Source organism: Bactrocera latifrons, unplaced genomic scaffold (assembly GCF_001853355.1).
Source record: "Bactrocera latifrons isolate USDA-ARS-PBARC rearing strain unplaced genomic scaffold, ASM185335v1 scaffold_1096, whole genome shotgun sequence".
NCBI classification, from domain to species: domain Eukaryota; kingdom Metazoa; phylum Arthropoda; class Insecta; order Diptera; family Tephritidae; genus Bactrocera; species Bactrocera latifrons.
The window spans coordinates 15073-36085 of NW_017534515.1; positions in this window are offsets into that span (position 1 = coordinate 15073).

The window sequence follows — 21013 nt, forward strand, 5'->3', positions numbered from 1 at the left end:
GTTTGGCAAGTGTGGTCTTCTCTAAGGCCCTTGACCACAGAAAGACACCATAGAACAAGATGAGCTTGACTATGATGTCACAGAGATAGAAGACCATTTTGGGGGGAGAGGACCCATCTTTTGCCAATAGCTCCTCCATGATGCCCTCTGATCCCGGGGACTTGAACGGTTTGAACGAATTAATCGCTCACGTCAAATGTCGTTCATCCAGAATGCCGACAAAGGCCAGACAATCGTCAGCAGCACCCCGAGAGATCCCCTTTCAGAGGACGTGTTGCTCGGGAAGTAAGGGTCGAGAAGCATCTGAAGTGTTTCTTCACTGCTTAGGGCCCACTTTCCTTTTGCGTCCTTGAGATACCCCAGAGACACTGGGATTTTTACGAGAATACGCCTAAATCTAGAGGTCTCGTGACAGCCTTCCACTTTTTTACAGAAGCTCTTCCACGATTTCCTCTTAACCCTTCTCACCTCGGACTTGTATATTGAAAGTCCTGTTTTGTACAAAGCCCAGTCATCAGAGAACCCACTTCTGCGGACCCTGTTAAATAAACGTATACACGACTCCCTGATACCTGAGAGCTCCGTAGTCCACCATAGAAGCTTCCCTTTACCCTTCTGTGTTTTCAGTGGACAAGGTCCCACCAGCGCAGCATTGCACGCCGAGCTGAAGACTTTAACCCACCCCTACATCACATCGGTAGTTCCCAATAAGTCCACCAACGGTGCGTGTGGGAAAGTTTGCCGAAGCCCCTTGCGGTAACCTTCCCAATCGGTGTTCCTAGGGTTTCTGAAAGATTTCCTAGACGGACCTTCTCCGGCTAGACTAAACCCGATGTACCTGTGATCTGAAAATTAGTGATCATCAAGGACCCTCCAGTTCGAGATTAGCGAGGCAGTCCCTTGTGAGGTTAGGGTGAGGTCGAGAACGTCCTCCGCCGCTACCTTCTTCCATTCCTCATGGGAGATGGCGCCCGTCCTATAGCACCAGCTTCCCGTTCACGGTTTCTTGCCAGATGCCTGGCCAACATGCTTTGCACCGTAGCGCTCTCATTGACGAGGGCAAGGCGAGGGTTGACGTACGGCCTTATGAGGCAATACGTTCAGAGCCGACCAGCGCAAAGAAGGAGTCATCCCAACATACACCTACCATATCAACTTAACGACGACGGGGGGAACGTACTCTGAGGCCTGCCAGGGTTTTAACGGGACAGGGGCGATTGCGAGATTAGCTCGTCAGCCATTTCTGATGAGTGGCACCTCAACCTGGCCACCAGCCCAGGGTTCTACCAGATCCAAATAAAAGTTTCTCAAAAACCAGTCCAAAGCCAAAGGTTGTTGAAGCAGTTGTAAGGCCGTGAAGGCCGCAGGTCATTTAGCGTTATCCAGGATAAACCATATTGGAGGCGACCTGCCCTACATCCCAATTTATTTAGTTTAAAACAATAACTTTACATTTACCAATAAAAATTTAAAATAAAATTCAAATGTAAATAATACTATCAGCAGACGAAACAGTATTCGGTGAGATCATTTGATCGTACGTATTTTGTTAAACGTAGCGCGTAGGATTGATGTCGCACGAAGTAAATAAACGAAAGATGGTGTCGACGCGGCGCAGTATGGAATCGAATCTCAATCCCGCGCAACCGGAAGTTGTATCAAAACGAATGTAATGTGCGAACTGTATCGAATTGTGTGTGCCTTTCCTTTGTCCATTCCTTTTGAGTACATTTGTGGTGAGCTGTCTTGGTGTTCTGTTGTAGTTTTATCAGCTGTGGTAAATTGAGCTGTTTTATTAGGATGCCCCAGTTTTAGGGGTGGAACTAAAATCAATTTAAAATGCATATTTTTAAGTAAATACGTATTTATTAAATTAACACCAAATTAAGAATTCGAGAGTGTTTAGATGCCGCAGCACATCACATACACTATCTAAACTGTCTTTCATCCTTAAAATACTCTGTTTCTGTAAATTAAAAATATTATGCAAAATAAATATTGTCTATTGAAGAAATTGTATAGATTACTAACCGTTGCTGTAATAAATTCCTAGCATTTTAGTTTCTCGTCCATTTCCAAAGGTGCAGCTAGTTTTGTTAATGGTAGGAGTATTATTGATTTCTTCCCCAGTCAGTTGGCATACAGATTGGCGAGCTTTTCGGATTAGCACCTTACATCCACGGACGGTCTTTCGTTGAGCTATTTCTTCGTTCTAAACAATATTTATTGATGAATACTTAAAGAATAATAACAACTTTTATAGACATAAACTCACTTTTTCTCTCAAAAAGCTGTAATTTTTTTTATCCATATTATCAACTTTTGAAGTCAATTCTTCTAGTTGGGTAGAAATAGTCTTTACCATGTTAAAGACATCTGAAAAAGAAATAAACATAATAAAGTAACGAAATTTAAGAAATGCATTTTAAAAATATATTGGATTACCGTTTCCATCCACATGCAAATTGTTCACTTGTTATTTTGAGAAGCTTGTCTCTAAGTTGTAGCAGCCAGAAATATTTAACTTCTTCTGTTTTAATGTCAATTGTTGTACAATAGCAAATGGGTAAAAATAAATTGAAAACTAAAATGATAATTTTACATATACCTTTTACGGGAGTGTTAGACGTTGTTGGGCATTTCTCCATATAATTTTCATCGAATAGCGCTGGTGAATCCATCTGATTGGGAAATAAAAATTGGCAGCATTAAAATTCATCAAATAGATGATGTGAAATGGGAATTGATAGAAACTTGCTCTCATGTGGAATAGAAAAATATTTATGAACTGTATCGTCTTTTTCTATTTTAAACAAATGTGGATCTAATTTTGTTGCCAACAAAATAACTAAATCAGAAGACGATTCCAATGGTTTCTGAAAGTAGTTTTCAACACCCAAGAAATAATGTGAGATTACTATAGCGATACCAAATTCCTCTGTTATGCTGTTACTTTTATGGGGCCTAATTTTTGACAAAAACAATAAGTGGTTTTCTTTGTTTAAAATAATAATAAGCGAATTAATTTTGAATATTTTATTGCAAGTGAAATCTGCAATATTTTTTTTTTAAACTTGTAAGCGGAAAAGTTATCTAATCGCGATATTGCTTGGTGCAGTCAGTTAAATGGAGTAAATCATGTATATTGTAACTAACTAAATGGTCTCCGTATATATTTCCAAATAAATCAAAGAATTCTTCTAGGATTTGTTGGGTAACATTGGCAGTCCTATAAGACTTATTGCATGAGAGTAAGCTTATAACTGCGCGCTATAAGAGGAAATGGTAGTAATGGTCACCACCAATGCAATCCTTTAGGACAAATATACTTATATACAATAAGAACTGCCTAAACTCTGTCGCTTTTAAATTGCTGATTTCATTTAAACTTCTACATATATTTAAACTTCTAAATTGGAGTGAAATGTTATTTTATTATTTTTTCGTTAACTTTGCTTACGTTATAGGCAATATACTCTTATAATCAACAATAGAAGCATAAAGGAAATTAGGAACCCATTTTGAAATTTCCTGATTCTAAAATGATTTCTCTAAATTTAAAAGGTTTAATGTGATGTAATCTGTCACTTCTATTTTTAAAATATTGGTAAATTCTTAATGTTTTAGTTGTTTTGAAAAACAAAAAAACTCCTTTCTTTGTAGTCACCCACTTGATCACATTTAGAATAACTGCACACCTGTAACAAAAGCTCGAGCGGGAGCATCGCAGCAAAACAAAGTGTCAAGTTTCTTCTTTACAGGATAAATACCAACCTGAAAACCATTTTCTCTTTTTTAATAATTTACTTCTTCACAAAATTCTTTTAAAAAATCATTCATGCTCCCTGGTTTTTCTGTTCCAGAAAAGGATGCAATTGTAAGCGAAAATTCGTTTGGAAAATCAACTATGGATTTGAGTTCTTGAATAATTTGAGGTCATCTACTTCCACATCAATCACAATATTGTTTTCATTATCAAGTTAAGGAAATGAATTTTTCTCAAAATGATATTAAATGCCTCTAAATAGAAAAAATCCACTCATCCATCGATCCCAGTTTGAATATTTACTTTTTTCGGATGGTACCTAGGAGACTATTAGCCGTTAGAGATAAATCTGTGCAACCTATTTTCGCAACGCTTCCAGAGAATTGGTTATTGTATAGTATTGTGGGATACCCTATTTCTTAAAGCTCAAGCATTTAATTCGGAACTAAATGTATTATTTTCAATCAGTTTTAAAATTTAACGAAGCTATCGCTGCAATTTGAAGAAAAAACAAGAGACTTTACTGAACTCCAACCCTCAGGATCACAATCAAAATTTACACCTTTTTCATAAATTTAGATGCACTTGGAGAATTTCTTTCTTTCCTCTCAGCTCATATATGCACTAAATGTATTTTTCTTCACATTAATTATTATTTCCTCTACTCACCCTTTTTCCAAATATTCTTGTAGTCACAAATATTGAACGAAAAACAATTGATATTTTATATAATAATCATACATAATTTTGAAATGTGTAAGAATAAAATGCTCATATTGACAATGAATCTGTTAAAAATTGCCGCCATTGAATCGCACTTGGAAGAAAAATTCGAAGAGCGTTAAGTAAGTTGCTACTTTTATTTAATTTTTTTTAACATTTTATTAGTGTTTATTAATTTATAATATTTCCGGAACAGGAAAAATCCGAGAACCATTAAATATATTTGATATAATATTGAAATTTCATCTTATAACTTGCACTCGCAGTCTTTGAACAATTGCGCGTAAGAATCGTGGGCGTAATAACGTTATTAAAAATCGTGGATTCTACGAATGCAATGCAACAATTTGACTCAGTGATAATGGGATGCCCAACTTATTTCAGTGTGATGGCGAAACTATTTAAATCCTTTTTTATGATTTTATGGTATATTAAAACAACTGACTTTCGATCTTTCAATACTTAATAAATCCTTTTAATCATTTGTAATCGAAAAATTAATTCGACTATGCATCAAATTGCAAAACGTTTGATGAAATATAGTATATTTAAATTTCGCATTTTCTTTCATTTTCATTGTTTTACATTTTTTATTAGCGATCTTGGTCCCGGTGACAAATCTGTTCGTTCACATATATAAATTTGGTATAATTTCAATCTGGCCGTTCCAGTCATTCCAATTGCAAAGCATTAAAACCTACCCAATCCAGTGAACTATCAAAGTTCGGTAGGTGAAGTGCTGAACAAGTAGAGAGCGAGACGACATGGCATCACGGCAGTGAACTATAAATGGTGTCATGAATCCTTCTACATAAACATTTGTAAGAAGGCAGCGACATAACAATGGCCGGCATGTACGTAAGACAGCACATCTGTCCATTTTGCATGCACACAATTTCGTTATGGCCATACTAATACCTTTCACTTCAATAAAATTGTAATATTTTGTTCAAATTGAAATTTTATATGCAAAAAATAAGTAAATACGTAAATTTATTTCTTTTAAATTATCAATTGTTATTATAAATGATATAACAGAGCTTTTTTATGCTTTTATTTGTAAAATAACGTCGGGTTTGTTAGAGCTTTGAATAATTTTCCATTTAACCTATCAGTGGCATCACTCCTCTTTACTGTCAACTCTACTGTCGTTGGCAAATATAAAAATATTTTGAAGTTAGCGAGAGCGGCCTGCAGCTGTCTAAATAACTGTGTCCTCTGCGAATGGTAGTCACCGTATCGTGGTGTAGGGGCTTAGCCGCAAGACATACTCGGCACCCCCCAACTGGTGTGGGTGGTGTTTATTAGCACTGCCTAGACAGGATGACGGGTGCCGCATGTGTGCGGTAACCAAGAACTACCACCTCCTAATCCAGGGTGCCAGGAGGTAAATTCGGATGGCCGAATTAGGATGCAACTGTGGCCTTACCGCGTCAATGGGCTCTGGCGTTGCGGACCCCAATTTACCCCAATTTCCCCAGACCAGGCAACATCAAAAGACAACGGGTGCGGAACAAGACAAGGAGAAGGCAATCGGCGCAGCTGCAGCCAGGAGGGGTCGAGGAGCTAAGCGCAAGCATAGCTTACTTGATGCTCTGTCGCCAGAAGAGCGGGCGCTGTTCGAGGAGCATGGAAGGAAGAAGAGGACATGCCCTCTTGCAGTGGCGCCGAGCAGACAACAGCAACTGCGACCGTGGATGCAGCTCGAAGCACCACTAGAACCCCCTGTAGTAGGCCCAGTGGCTCAGACTCAGGGGAGTCATATCGGGCAGAGACTGACGGTGCACGTAAAAGGAGAAGGAGGCGCAGAAGGGGAGGGCAGCGACCTCTCCCGACAGCTGGGAAACCTGGCGGGTGCGATGACCCTTGTAGGAAGAGTATGAGCGTTGCCAGCCTCAAGTAGTACCTGCGGCACCTCCGGGATGGAAAGACCTCCGAAGTGGCGGTATCCCTGGCCAAGAGAAGGTACAAAGGAGGCAGAAGAAGCGTCTGATTGTGCGCAATGCAGCCGGTCAAGCTACAGTGGCTAGGTCAGTGCATCACTGACGGAAATGCGAGGCGACGAAAGAGCAGTCACCTATGCACAGATCGCGAAGCGGCAGAGCTTCCAGATCCCACCGCAGGAGCCCCCAGCTCCAAAAGGATGAGGAGCGGCAGCACAAGAGCGGTCGGTGGCCAACCATCATCACCGGCTCCCCCACCCGGGTGGAGGAGGGGCGACGCAAGTGTGAGGATGCTGTTAAAGACATCCGAATGGCTGTACTGCCTCTAAATTACCCGGCGGAATCGTTGGAGCCGGAGCAGCTCACCGTGCTCCAGGAGCTCCTTATGGAAGAGGTATTCAGAGGGAATGAATACGCGGCGCCCTTCCTTGGGGTGTAATTCAAAGATGGCATGTTACAGGTAGACTGCGTGGACGAGACGTTCGCCAACTGGCTGCAGGAGTTTGCCCCAAAGCTAGGAGGCTGGACGGATCCCGTCCTTTGTGCAAAAAGGGCGGAGGATCTGCCGGTCATGCACAGTATGACGATGTTCCTCCCCCGTTGCGGCGACAAGCCATACGAGTTTGCTCTGGGTCCGATTAGGAACCAGAACCGGGGCATTAGCATCGCGACCTGGCGTTTCGTCAGCAGCCAGGTCGAGGAAAAAGGAGACCTAAGGGATGGAGATTGTACCTGTATATTAACGACGACTCGTACAGATACGTCCGTGCAGCGAGCTTCCGCCTGTTTTACAGGTTCAGCACGGTGGTCATGAGGCCGCACAAACCCTCGACCACAGGGAGCAAGGAAGCTGGAAAGGCTGCTACTCAGCTAACGGGAGCGGAGCAAAACAGGCTACAATCGTGGCAGCCGCGGAGGTGGAGAACACGCAAGTGGATGAGGCTGTGAAACAACCCAGCGTGATGTTCAGAGAGCAGAGCTACCCTCCACCTAGGAGCTCCTCGAGGGATTAGGAGACCACATGGACGCGAACGACGGCGGGGGGGCGATGCGGGGCATGTCTCCCTCAAACCAATACTATAGTGGCCGTCGACATCGACATCGCTCAGGTGAACCTGCATCACGCGGAAGCAGCCTCGGCTGTTATAACGAGAATGTTCACAATGGAAAATCTGGGCATCCTGTTGATAAAAGAGCCTTGGGCCTACAAAGGAGAGGTCAAAGGCCTCAAATCAGAATGTATTAAGGTAATCTGGGACCTCCTAGCGAGAGACCTAGAACGTGTATAAGTTAACATAAGCTGACCTTTGTCAACAATAAAGTCCGCGCGTGGCCTGAGTCAGCGAATCCATATTCTCACGCTGGCAGCTAGCAGTTAACATAAGCTGCACTTTGTCAACAACAAAGTCCGTGCGTGGCCTGAGTCAACGAATTCACATTCCCACGCTGACGGGTAAGGCACAGACGGATATACGTAATTTATAGTGGTCAGGAATTATATTGAATTTTTCTGTATTTCAGAATTCCTGACGCAGGACTTGGAGGCAGTATAGGCCAGGGACTGGAAAGGTAAGGACTACGTCCTGGCATCAGCCTACTTCCCAGAGAAGGCGTCAATAGCACCTCCTGAAGCGGTGGAAAGGCTAGTGGAGTACTGCAAAAGGTACATTCTGCCCCTCATTATCGGTTGCGACGCGAATGCACACCATGTGGAAGCGCGAACTGCAACTCAAGGGGTGAGTCCTTATTAGAATATGTACTAGGCAACAACTTAGCGATAGAGAATGTGGGGTGCGAACCCACCTTCATAATAATAAGCAGGAGGGAAGTGCTTGACATTACCTTCAGAAACAAGCATGCAAACGGGTGGGTCTCACGATGGAGGGTCTCAGCGAAGCCCTCTTTGTCAGACCATAGAAGGTTCACACGGAAGGTGAAGGTCAGACAACTCCCCCCTATATGCAACCCTCGGAGGGCAAATTGGAGTGTCTTCAGGGAGAAGGAAGTGAATAGGGAAGGGTAGACTGACAACAGCGATTAAATGGCAGCTGCCCCCTAAAAGCACCCACAGACAAGCGCAATTGTCCCTGGTGGAAAAGGAAGCCTGCAGACTTCAGGAATAAGGTACGTAGTCTATTTAACAAGGCAAAACGTACAGGGGTCTGGGAAGAGTACAGAAGCAACCTCACCCTTTATAATAAGGAGATTAGTTCTGATAAACAAGCTAGCTTTAAGAGATTCTATGAAAACGTCTCCTTCACACCAGAAGGCTCCGGCTAGAGGGAAGACTGACACAGTGCTAGCTAAATGTCAAAAGTAGTGGCGGGACATTTACGACCAGCGCTATAGAGCTACAGAGCTTCTGCGTGCTCACTTCTCGGAGACTATCCCGGTAGACTGATGTCTACCTGGGATTAAACATAGGCCATCCCTACTCTGATTGGCTAATCGCTAAACAATTATTCACTGCGGACTCGATCAGGTGGGCAATGGCCTCGTTTGAAAAATTCAAGTCTCCAGGAGTGGACGGCATCTTCCCAGCGCCTCTACAACAGGGTGAGCAATTTCTGCTGCCTCACCTGGTTCGGCTACTGAGGGAGAGCCTCGCAATGGCGTACATCCCTAACTCGTGGAGGACGGTTGAGGTGATCTTCACACCCAAGGTAGGAAGGAAGGACTATTCTCTGGCTAAATCATTCAGGCCAATTAGCTACTAAAAACTATGGGCAAGATCATAGACTATGATATAATGTCGAAGGCGCTGAAGACTGCACCCCTGCATGCTGCTCAGCATGCATACAAAGCGGGAAGATCCACCAATACGATAGAGGCCGTACTGCGCACCAGAATCGCTGAGACCACAGCAGGTGATACAAAGATTAGTCTTGGCACAACAAGAGGCTGCCCACAGGGGGGTGTGCTATCACCACTGACGACATTGTGATTATAGCTAGAGGTAAATTTGGTAACACTCTCTGCGACATGGTGCAACGAGGTCTAAACCTGGCAAAAGGGTGGAGCAGGGGTGTTGAATTGAATATCAACCCCTCAAAGACGACCGTAGGCCCGTTTACGAGGCGTAGGAGACTACAAGGCCTTAGGCATCTCACACTTGGGGGGTAGAGAGATCGAGATGACTAACAAGGTCAAATTTCTTGGTCTTACGCTGGAAGCAACACACCATGATTGTGCGACCGATAATCTTATACGGGGCGTTGTCCTGGGCCTCTACAGCGTCGCAGGGTTCGGTGGGAAAGCAATTATCGAAGCTTTAGCGACTAGCCTCTGTCTGCATGACGGGCGCTATGCGAACCTGCCCAACGGCAGCTGTGGAGGCCTTGCTGGGACTCACACCGCTTCATATAGTGATCGGTCAAGTAGTCACTTCTGCAAATTACAGCAGAGGGATGTGGAAAAGGCAAGGTAATCTCGTCCCAGAGGATGGAGGTGATAAGTGGCAATATTCAAATTTCCCTCCTCCCGAAGGGCAGTATTACCAAAACAATTAACTGCACGAAATAGTTTAAGGTTACCCTCGGCAGCAAGAATGATTGATAGAATTGGTGCAGGGATCGCATGTCCACGTACCAAGCTCTCCATACCATTAGGAAGCTTACCGAACATTTTTCAGGCCGAAGTCTTGGCCATAAGTCGGTGTATAGAGATAAACCTCCATCGCAACTATCTCCTCTTACGAGATCAAATCCCTACTAGTGCAGGAGTGTAGAGAACGGTTGAACAGCCTAGCTGAAAAGAACCAGGTGCACCTAATCTGGATGCCAGGTCATAGAGGCATAGCCGGCAACGAACTGGCTAACGAGCTCGCCCGCTCCGCAGCCTCCACCAATATGGTAGGGTCCGAACCATTTACTGGGGTGGGTCCCCATACTGTGAAGGAGCTGCTCCGCAAGGAAGAGAGAGTGTGTAGGGAAAGGCATTGGCAACGAGCGCATGGTATGCGACACGCCAAGGGGCTATTTGAGGTACAACCAGAACTGGTTCAAATCGATAATTAGCCTCCCAAGAAACAAACTCAGGATCCGGTCGCATTCTACACCGGCAACTGCAAGTAGAAAAGGTATTTATTGAACAACGGCCTAACCTCTTGCGCTAACTGCCGGTTTTGCGACAGGGAGGCTGAAACCCCGGAGCACCTGCTAATCGATTGCATTGCAGTCTGTAGACGCAGATCAAAGGCAGTTGGATAAATGTTTCCTGATAGGGTCACATCGTCTCACTAGCACCCAGCAGGATATTGGACTTCATCAACATGCTGGGGCTAAGTGAGTCAATGTGAGTTAGGAGAGGGCACAATAGCAATCTATCTAACTGTGTCCACAAGAACGTGTGTGTTTTAATATTTGATAGATGTCGCTTGCAGTCTGTCGCGCTCTAGCATTTGAGGGGTCTCACATTTCCAGTGACTGATTGATAGATTAGACAGTTAGAATTGTGGGAAACACAACGCGCTATACCAAAGATGGATAAGCTAGTAATCCCTATAAGGAAATGCGGTTGTTTATGTGTTTTGAGATGACACTCAACACTTCCCAATTTGCTGGTCTATCGTCAAATAATGTAACATTATATGGGAATTCTCTTGCTTTTGCAAGATTGCATGTTGAAAAAAACATATTCGGAAATATACAAGAGCACGAGAGCACCCATTGCAGAATCTAGCGATATATGAAATGTGATTCGGTCAACTTATTGTAAATGACTATTCAGTCTTAACAAGAAACTGTAACAAATCTTTATAATTTAAATAAAAATTATAAAATCTATTTAAAATTTACCTTCCTCAAACAATAACGTCAAAATATGTACTTAAGTAAAACGACAGCTAGCACAGGGTTGCAACTATTTTTTTACGTGTCATTGCATGAAAATAAACATGGGTTTTGGTCTGACATATTTTACAGCCATTGAAAACTATTTTCTGGGTGTGTTTGTGGTTTGTTGTTGTGCCGGTGCACTTAGAGGAAATATCTGCAATTCGTGCAACGTCCAAGGGTTTTGCAAGAACAAGAGAATACCCCTTTTGTGTATATGATAATATGTTGTCTATATGTATGTTTCTGATTGCAGATAGAAATTCTGATGTGTTTTATTTTACAAATAGAAATTTTTTTAGTTGTTCAAACAACACGGAAATTTCTAACATTGGCATTTAATTTATTTCTTGAAGATTTACTTTTAACGCTACCAATGAAAATTTTTTATTGGTGGTTTATGTGTTTTATAAAGTATTTTTATGGTTTTCTTTTTTTATCCAATAAGAATCGCCAATAATGGTTTCTTGCCAAGATACAAAATTCATTAAACAAAAGTGGAAGGGCCCTAAACAAAATTAAATAATTTATATAAATGTTTTCAATATTAATATTATTTTTATACTGTATGCACCCTTTAGAAACAGCTGTAGAAAATGTGAATCGCCTTTCGAATAACAATGGATTGGTAGTGCCTTTGCCAGAATACGATCCAACAACACCATGGTTGCAACAATTTGCACAATCTGCCAATTATGAAGTTCAATACTTTTCCAAAGATTGTCGTATGGGTGCTTTAAAGGAACACCATCGAGATGCTTGTATGGATAATTTTCACACAGCACCTAACCGCACCTAATGAAAAATAACAACAAGCCTCGGATGAGAGACCCTCTTTTGATCACAACCATGGCAAACTAATTATTACGAGTTGAAGGCATGCACCTGGAATATCCGGTCCCTTAACTGGGAAGGTGCCGCTGCCCAGCTGGTTGATGTCCTCGTCAAAATATAGGTTGACATCACCGCCGTCCAAGAAATGCGATGGACGGCAAAAGGACTGAGACAAGTAGATCCTTGTGGCATTCACTACAGTGCCCGTATGAAAGAACGCAAGTTCGGTGTGGGATTAATGGTGGGAGAGAGACTCTTTCGCCAAGTTCTGCCATTAACGCCGGTGAATGAACGTCTAGCATCAATCCGCATCAAAGCGAGTTCTCCAACATATCGCCAACCTTCGCCCACGCCGCGACGGAAGAGATGGACCATGTGACGAAAGATTAACTCTATGAACGCTTAGAGTGCACCTATGAGATCTGCCCCCGCCCCGATATCAAAATCGTGCTTGGCGACTTTATCGCCAGAACGGGCAAAAAAGGTATATGTGGCACTACCGAAGGTAAATTCAGCCTCCACGATGAAACATCCCCAAATCTGATCGACTTCACCAAAAATGCGACGGCTTACAGAAGGTTTCAAGACATACTCTTGTAAAACCCCCAGAGGTGAACTATTGACTGATGTCCAGAGCATACTAAAATTATGGAGGTAATTTTTCTCCAAAATGCTGAATGGCAGTGAAAGTGCAACGAAAGAAGAAGGCGAACCCGTTTCCTCAATCGATTACGATGGAGCAGATGTTCCATTTCCCGACCATGAAGAGGTTCGAATAACAATTACCCGCATGAAGAATAACAAAACAGCGGGGGCCGATGGATTGCCGGCCGAGTTGTTCAAACAAGGTGGCGAATAACTGATGAATAGCATGCATCAGCTTCTTTGAAGAATATGGTCGGATGAAAGCATGCCCAAAGCATGCCTCAACACCCGTACCGTTAGTTCTGGCAATGAACGAGGGCAAAACGAAATATCTCCTGTCATCAAACAAATAGTCGACGCACTTGCGGCTGGGCTCTCACGTCACTGTTGATAGTCATAACCTTGAAGTCGTAGATAATTTCGTCTATCTTGTAACCAGTATAAACACCACCGACAATGTCAGAACGGAAATCCAACGCAGGATAACTCTTGTCAACAGGTACTACTTCGTACTGAGTAATTGAGAAGTTAAGTCGTCTCCCGACGGACAAAAACCAAACTCTATAAGTCACTCATTATTACCGTCCTGCTATATGGTGCAGAGGCTTGGATGATGACAACAACTGATGAGTCGACGTTGCGACTTTTCGATAGAAAGGTTCTGCGAAAGATTTATGGCTCTTTGCGCGTTGGCCACGGTGAATATCGCATTCTATGGAACGAAGAGCTGCATGAGATATATGACGACATTGACATACAAGTAGTTCAGCAAATTAAAAGATATCGGCTACGCTGACTACGTCATGTCGKCCGTATGAACGAAAACACTCCAGCTCTGAAAGCATTCGGCGCAGTACCTGCCGAGGGAAGCAGAGGAAGAGGAAGACCTCCACTCATTGGAAAGACCGGGTGGAGACGTACCTCTCCTTGCCTGGAATATCCAATTTGTCACCACGTAGCGAAAGAAGAAAGAATTATCATGCTGTTGTTAACTCTGCTATAATCACGTAAACGGTGTCTACGCCACTAAAGAAGAATAAGAAGATGTCAACAAAACCTGGACCGATTAGACCAATTCTTTTTTTTAAATGTTCGTTTAAGTTCCAAAAGGAGCAAAATTCATACAAACGAATGAATGTTTGTTAGTAGGCTCGAGAACGTCAAAACCAACCTTGATGAAATTTTTAGAGGTTTTTCGCTGTGGATCGCGGAAGGTTTAGAAATAAAAAAAAACCGTATGTTTTTCGAGAACTCGACAATTCCAGAAAGTTACTTTTTTCATATAAAGTGTTTTTGTTTTGTTTTTCAATTATTTGAATCGTTCACATTTTTCGTTTGCTTTCTTCATTCCGGCTTTTCGAAAGAAAAATTATTTAAAATTTTTCAGCGAAAACTTTATGTGTGTTTCACACAAAGTGATCAATTACAAATTGAAATTTGCTACGATGCCATGAAGAGGTCGGCGTTCTTTTTGGCATCAACATACATTGGCAACCCAGGGCACATGACCCAGTACTCCCAATTTAAGCTATGTCTGATTTTATGTTTGTTACAATTATATTTATTAGTTACTAATTTTATGTTTGTTACAAATCTTCAAATAAAATACAATGTTTTCTCCTTGCAAATAATGGATGATGTTCTTCGATGTCAAAATCGTTCTAACCTTTTTTTCTTAATTTTTAATGCAACATAACTTAACTGCTAAGCTTAAGGCTAGCGTCTCTTGTTACAGCTAGTTCCTTATTACACGAAGCAACTTTTGTTGCGGCAACTCTTGGTTTATAGGCGAGGGGGCGACGAGGAGAGGAGAATCGCGCCGAGTTTCCAGTGTTCAGCAACTAGCTTTGTGTTCTTATTCGTAACAGTTCGCTGCGACGTTTTTCTGCATTCGTGTTCTTTCTTTTATAGTCATTTGCGTTGCATTTGCGTATATTATTTTGAAATTAATATTTTGAATATATTTAAAAAATTTAATTTCACCTTTTAGTACGTAGTTTGCAAATATGTGTACAAATATACATAATATAATATAAATACAACACAAGTTGCTCGTGTGAATGCAATTGGCAAAAGAGAATCGCCCGAGAATCAGCAACAAAAGTTGCTTCGTGTAATAGCCGAGCTATATGAGACGTTTATTATTTATTTTTGTGCACTTAATGCTGTCAGTAGTTTTGATGAGAATGTCTATACGATATTTCTCAACTTTAACTTGCTGTCAGCAGTTTTGGTGGGAATGTTTATTTGACGATTCTTAACTCACCCCTTTGTTAAATGAATCGCCCCGATTCAAGGATGAGTAATATTTAATTCTTTCATTTATGTATGCGATGTCCACACGTTGCGTTGGAACTTGTTTAATTTTTACTTCCAACTTATTTTTCCTGTTTTTTAATTTACAAATTATTATAATAGTTGATACTAGTAGTATCAAAGCTATTAAACTGTAATTTATGGCCTTAGATTTGTTAGCCTCATATCTTAATTCTGATATTTGTTTTATGTTTTCAATTTGATCAAAATGGATTTCTTCCATTGTTATATCTTTCATTATTGTTACATAAATAAGCTTCACCGGATTTGGTAGAATTTGAATTGACATTGGTTTRTTATGTTTATACAATTTTCCCATTATTTTTATATTGCAATTTTCAAATCGGATTAAATAATTACCATTTATGGTAAAGTTTTTGTACTTAATAATGCATAACAAGAGTAATAATAAAGATTACAACAACAGAAAATATCAAAGTCCAATAACAAATTAATAAAAACCAAAACAAACTGCATTTACTCAATTTTGCACCCATTATCATTTCGGCAATGCATTAAATATTTACCGTTTTTTTTCCAAATAGAGTGTTTAATGTATAGTAAATTCTAATCTATGATAATGTTTTGCATATTGTGGACGTATTTTGAGATAACTAAAGAATAAATAATAAATAAATTTTAAAAAATATTCAAATAAATAAAATATAAAAACAGTGAAAAAAATATCGTGTGAAGTTGAGGACAAAATTGTTTCGATGACTGAAAGTGGATCTTCTTCTTGGCAAATTGCTGTGGATTTGAAAATAAGCCAGTCGGTAGTGATAAGAGCCCAGAAAAGGCGAAATTGTCAATCAAATGTGAAGGTCAGAGGGCGTAAAAGGCTTTTGACAGATGCGGACGCACGCCTAAGATGGCACGAATGAAAAAAGACAAATGTTTGACACCAGAAAATGCAGCCTTGGAAATAGGTAAATCTATCTGTCAGTCGATGGACTGCAAGAAGATCCCTCCACAAAATTGGGTATATCTCGGCGGTTAAAAAACAAAAACCTGCTCAATCTGCCAAAAATGTTTAGGCGCGACTAAAGTTTGCAAGAGATCATGTGAATTGAACTGAAGACGACTGGAAACGTGTTATTTGGTCAGACGAATCAAAATTCAACCGGTTCCAGTCTGGTGGTAAGCAATATTGCTGTCGCCGCCCCAATGAAACCATCAAAATACGTCACGTGAAAGGGACTGTGAAACATGGTGGAGGTAACATCATGGTGTGGGGTCGCTTCACATGGTGGGATGTTGGACCGCTCCAGAAAATTGACGGAATTATGAGGAAAGAGGATTATTTGTTGACAGGAGCGCTTATCCTGAAGAAGAGGTCATATTTCAACATGATGGTGACTCTAAGCATACCGCCAAAATCGTAAAGAAGTGGCTCAGTGAGCAAAAATTTCAGGTGATTGAGTGGCCGGCACAAAGTCCTGATCTCAATCCAATAGAAAATTTATGGTCAATTGTGAAACGACGATTAGGCACATACGAAAGGGCACCTACAAGTCTTGGCGAGCTTCGGGAAAAGTATTCCAAAGCGCATGAAAAGCGTAATTAAATACAAAGGCTTTTGCACAAAATATTGATTTCGCTCATTATATTCATATTTTAAAATGGTGCAAAATTGAGTACATGCAGGTTGTTTTGGTTTTTATTAATTTGTTATTGGACTTTGATACTTTCTGTTGTTGTAATATAAATAAAATTGAAGTCTACTAAGCACCAAAAAAATAAAAACAAAATTGTTGTTGTTATCTTTATTATTACTCTTGTTATGCATTATTAAGTACAAAAATATAATGTTATATCTTCATCTGTGATCTCTACTTAACAAATTGTTTTGGCTAGTCATAATGAATTCTTTTATTCTAATTAAGCAATTAATATATAAATAACTTAGACTATTAGTTATAGTTTCTATTTCATTGCCAAATTTTGCATTAATATTTTGTTGTTTATTAATTTGTTCAATTGCATTATGCGCATTTTGAGTATTAACATTTAATTTTTCTTCAATTTCTTCTTCTTCGTTCATAATTCCTTATATATATTTGAGTTCTGTTCCCAAAAAGTTAAATAATCCCCTTTTTTGCCTTTGGTGATGTGGAGTTAAAGTATCTATTTCAGTTGTAATGTGCTTGAGTTTAGCAATAAGTAAAGGGTTAGGATTTTCTTCTTCCAAAATTAATTTTTCCAAATTATTTACTTGACCTTTGTACATTGTTGTATTTACTAAGTATGATATTCTGTCATATCTTTCGATTAATTTGATTTCATTTAATATTAGTAGCGAGTAGCCGTTACCATGGTTCAAGTCTACTATTTCTATCTGGGCTGCGATTAGGGGTATTGCCAAAAAGAGTATCGTAATCTTCATCATTATGTCTTATCTATAAAATTTAAGATTTTATGCTATCTTTGTGAATAATTCTATTTTTTTCTTGAATCATAACCTTATTTCCTAAATCTTGCTTAACTATTTGTTTCTTATATCTAGTTTTTATTTTCCCCTGAAATTTATTTCCTTTTCCATATATCGTTTGATTTTCATTGAATGATCTTAATTTACGGCCTTTATTTCTATAATTGAGCATCTGACTTTGAACTAGTTTTAATTTTTCGGTTAAATCATTGGACTTAATTTTATTATATAATATTTCAAAGGGCTTTCTTTCCATTACAGAATGAATAGTTTGATTATATGATTATGCCGCGCGTATTATAACTTCAACATCATTTATTAATTCCATTTTTAAAAATTTTAAATTACAAATTGTTTAAATTATTTCTTCATAAGCGGCCAGTAGTAATCTTTAGAAATTTGTTTTAAATTTTCTTTATAACATCCGTGCGCTCTTGTATGTGCTTGTCTAATTATTTTTTCCTGATCATCTTCGTTAGTTATATCAATAGCTATTGTATCCGTATGCAAAACTTTCTTTGCAATTCTGTTTCGCAAAATTCGCTTAACTTCATTTAATTCTTTTAATGTGCAATTTACCCCAGTTAAAAGGTTTTTATCTACTCTTTCTGAAATGATTTGTTTTAAAAATTCTAAATCCTTATACCGTATGTAGTGCCTGTAGGTATTGAAAGTTTTTGTTCTAAAATGTTCGTTACCATTTTATTTGCTCAATACAATTTGTTGTGGGAATGAGTTTAGGGTTTTGTTTAAAGTTTTTATGTGAAAAGTATCTAAGCTTGGTGCTGAATGCATTGTTTCAATGGGGTTATCTTCTTCGCTTCCTTCGATATTTTTATTATTCAAAACTTGTCCGGATAATGCATCTGCTACGTAATTGGTATTTCCAGATTTATAAATTATTTTTGGGGCATATTCTTCTATAAGTGCATGCCAACTCTATCTTAGTATTTGGATTTCTCGGTGATACAGCAAAAGAAAGGGGTTGATGATCCGTGTGAATTTCCAAATCAGCAACTCCATATAAGTAATTTCTTAAGTTTTTCAATGCCCAGACAATGGCATATAACTCTTTTTCATTTGTAGCATAATTTTTTTCCGTTGAGTTTAATGTTTTGGATATAAAAGTTATTGGTTTTTGGTCTTGTGACAGGACGACTCCTATTGCATCATTTGGTGCATCAGTAGTTAATATAATTTTTTTTTTAAATCTGGTTAAGTAAGTTCAATCTGTTGCATTAATTCATTTTTTAATCTCGTCACTGCTTTTAAGGCTTCATCATCTAATTCTATAATTATTATTATTTTTTTTTTTATTGGTTTTGTGATATTCTACCACTTTCGCCTTGCAAATATTTAGTTAATGGTTTAGTAATGTGTTCATAATTTCGCACAAATTTTCTATAATACCCGGTCATTCCCAAAAAACTTCTCAACTGTCGTAAAGTTTTTGGTATAGGATATTCTTTAATGGTTTCTACTTTCTTTTCATCAGTCATGATTATATTATGGGCAACCTTGTATCCCAAAAATTCAACACTGGTCTTGAAAAACTCGGATTTTTCCAGTGAAATTTTGATATGAGCTTCATGCAAGGTATTTATTATTTTCTCTAAATGATCATAGTGTTCGTCAGCATTGCTAGAATATACTATGATATCAGCAATGTAAACATAACAAAATTTCCCTACGTATTGGCGAAGTATATTGTCCATGGCTCTCTGAAAAATTGAAAGTGCGTTTTTCAATCCGAAAGGCATTGGGACATATTCCTACTTGCCATTGTTAACTTAAAATGCAGTTTTCTCTATGTTTATCTTTAACCTTATGGCCAGTATTTGGAATGAATTCCAGAAATCTTTCGACAATTTTACCATTGTTACGTATATGTCTAATAATTATCGTGAGTTGATCAACATCAGCAATATCAGGCGTGGAATCCATAATTACACCAAAATACTTAGCAGATTGCACTTCTTTAGAAATATGTTGCAATACTTTATTTTGAATTAATAACATTATATAATTTCTTCGTAGATTGTCATAGATAAATACGAGGTATCACCACGGCCAGGGCGCGCATATAATTTTAAATGTTCTGATAAAAACGGACCAAATTTAGCAAGAAGCTCTACTGAATCTAAAAAACTTCCATTATGGGGATCTCCAATTCGTTCTGAATGTCCTCCAAATGGCAGTCCTCTTATTGCGAGAGATTTAATTATCACAATTACTCGATGCAAAACTTTTTTCCAGTACAAAATTTCTTCATCGAGCTGCTCCATTAAACGTGGATCAACACGACCTTGAATGACAGCTCGAGCTTTGAAGTGACTAATGTTAGTCATTCAAATAGCACATTTTTTGAAAGTGAATATTTGTTTGCAAAAAAAAATATCAGACGTGATTTTTTACTACGAATTAAGGTTGTCTACAATAAAGTGAGTTAATTCAAGTGAAAATGGACCGTGGTAAGTACTGTACTCCGGAAGAACGACGCGTTATGCAGAATACGGAGAAATCTGGGAAAACTGTTGCCGAAATTGCTATTTTATTGAATTGTTCCCGGAAAATTGTTTATAATAACCTTAAACTCATTAAATCTAATGAGATCTATTTGACCAAAAACCAAACAAAACTCCAACCAACGCGAGAGACAACAATTACTGAAGATAGAGCCATAGTCCGGAAAAGCAAGGCCGACCCGTTTAAGTCTTCAAGACAAATAATGCAGGAAATCAATGACGAATATGGATTAAATATATCGCGGAAGACTATTGGAAGACGTGGGCAAAATTATTCGCATCAACGGAAAAATGGATCGGTATTAATATTTAGACATATTAAGGACTAAATGGAACCATTTGCCTTTAATTGCATGCCCCTTCGCTGGACTTTAATGCAGAATAGCGACCCTAAGCATACGGCGAAGGTCAAAAAGGATTGGCTTATGAAAGAAAATATAAATGTTTTGGATTGGCCAGCGCAAAGCCCTGACCTTAATCCCATAGAAAACCTATGGAACGATGTTAAAATTAAAATTGCAGCTAAAAATTTCTCAATTTTGAACATTTATGGGAAGGTACTCCATCCCAAAGGAGAGGTGTGAGAAGCTTAGTATGATATGCAGATGTAATGCCGTAATGCAAAAATATATTATGGAACCAAACCGTTGGTTAAATTTAATTAGTTTCACATTACATTGCAGGTTTGGTAAATTGTGCTATTTGAATGTCCAAGGGCATTTTAGAGGGAGCTCAAGTTTTTCAATTAATATTAATTATTCGTGAATTGCTAATTGCTATTTTTTACTTAAATGATAAATTAATAAACAAATAATGATATTTTTAGCCCTTTTTACAGCCCGATTCTGTGCACTTGATAAATTCACCATCTTGCTTATTTATCAATATTGATTATTTATCAAGTCTTTGGTATTCTGTGTCAAAAATCAAAAGCTCTTTTCTAGATAAAATATCAAGATGTCAAATGCTCTTGACAAATTCAACAACTGTTTGTGAAA